We start from the raw sequence: 1,904 nt of genomic DNA, 5'->3' as shown, positions 1-1,904 counted from the left end.
TCGAACCCGAGTATACAGACGAAGAACTAGCCTCACACTCTTCACACACACGACGCTCCTCCCACCTGCACACTTCTATTTACCTTTTCCCGGCTACAACGCGAGTTCCCACGGGACTTCAGCGCGAGACTACAGCTAGCCGTCTAAATTAAAACACTATTTAGGTGAATTTAAACAATAGCTGAGTTGCAAAACGCATCTTGTTGTCATGTAAGGACCCTGTTCATGTTGGACAGACATTTTAATTGCATTTTGTGTCTGTTAAGAGGCACAAAAACACTCTTTATGAATATGACTCCATAACTGCCGTTTTAGCCGAGTGGGAGCTCTGGGCATTAGCGGTAGCAGCTCCGTGTTGCAAGCACGGATCCGGTTAGTTTTTTTTTTCTATAGACAGTACTCACAAAGGTTTAGCGATGAAGATTAACTTAAAAATTGACCGGAGTTCTCCGTTAAGGACAACTTTTACAGAAATTGACCCTGAATGTGTAAAAGGTCATCTTAAAGATGTTGTAATCATTTTAATGTCCTCTGTTTTACTTTCTTATATTGGCATTCATTTATTCATGGTTTATTTAGCAGGTTGCAAGACGTATTTTGAGACTTTGCGGAGGAAGTATTTTTTGGCTCAGCCTGAAAAGGCCCAGAAAAGAAACGCTATAAAGAACATGGCAAAGAATCGTCAAAGAAAGAGACGGGTAAGTTAAGAAACTTGCTGGAGAGCAGGTCCAGGGTTGTACAAACCAACACAGAAAGGGACCGGGTAAGTTAGCTTCTTGTATACTGTAAATGTTAGTTTAACCTGTTACTATATGGAATTAAACTGCCAAACATGAAATTAATTAATGGTAACCAACTTTTTCCCCCAGAATAAATTCATCACATAACCTGGCTGTGACCAATTTCTTACCTATTTGAAGAATTAAGGACAACTTTTACAGACATTGACCCTGAATGTGTAAAAGGTAATCTTAAAGATGTTGTAATCATTTTAATGTCCTCTGTTTTACTTTCTTATATTGGCATTAATTTATTCATGGTTTATTTTTTAGGTTGCAAGACATATTTTGAGACTTTGCGGAGGAAGTATTCTTTGGCTCAGCCTGAAAAGGCCCAGAAAAGAAACGCTAAAGAACATGGCAAAGGACCGTCAAAGAAAGAGACGGGTAAGTTAAGAAACTGGTTATGCAGTTGTTGTTTTTTTTGTTGTTGTTTTTTTTCTCAGAATGTTACTGTCTATCCTCTCTGCGTTTTAAGTGGTTAAATTACTGTCATGTTTTGCAGTTGCTGGAGACCAGGTCCAGGGTTGTACAAACCAACACAGAAAGGGACCTGTGGAAGACCGCAACAATAGAACTGATGTCTGATGAAGATGATGCTATTGTTGATGGAAGGCCAGTTTGGATGGTGAGGTCTCCACCAAACAGATCCACAGCGTTCTCTGCCCTTTGCCAGGTACTACAAACCAGACTCGAGGCTGAGCTACGCTACGCGTCACACCACCAGTGCATCATGGCATATTCAACAATTTTAAAAACTCAAACAACATTTGTGTTAGAGTTTGTTGCAATTACTTTATATATTTCTAATTTTAGTATTCTGTTCCTTTTTCTTGATTCCTATATTTTTATTTTATTGATTCCCATTTTTATATATATTGAATATTTACATACATTTTATATACACCTTAATTTCTATATTTCTTACTTATTGTTCTTGGGTTATTTTGCCTCCCGGGTCTTTCTGGTAGAACTTAGATGATTAACCACTACGAATTCATCTTCATAGAAGAGCAGACGTCATGCACCTGGATAATGCATGTTTCTCATCGTTGTGTTCCCTCTGCACACGCACATATCTAGGCTGTTTTGTGTCTGTATAGTCTCATACATCCTCATGGCTGC

The 1,904-nt window shown here is 38.6% G+C and overlaps 1 long non-coding RNA gene across 1 annotated transcript; it reads left to right on the top strand.

Annotated features, from left to right (window-relative positions):
• Positions 1-591: 591 nt before the first annotated feature.
• On the top strand, positions 592-1,399 carry LOC307003921. The gene is made up of 3 exons (XR_013798884.1): positions 592-965; positions 1,053-1,166; positions 1,285-1,399. It is a non-coding gene; the product is annotated as an uncharacterized lncRNA (long non-coding RNA).
• The last annotated feature ends 505 nt before the right edge of the window (positions 1,400-1,904 follow it).

The sequence above is a fragment of the Phoxinus phoxinus genome, assembly GCF_949152265.1.
Source record: "Phoxinus phoxinus genome assembly, chromosome: 9".
NCBI lineage: Eukaryota > Metazoa > Chordata > Actinopteri > Cypriniformes > Leuciscidae > Phoxinus > Phoxinus phoxinus.
This window is presented reverse-complemented; position numbering and strand designations above follow the sequence as displayed.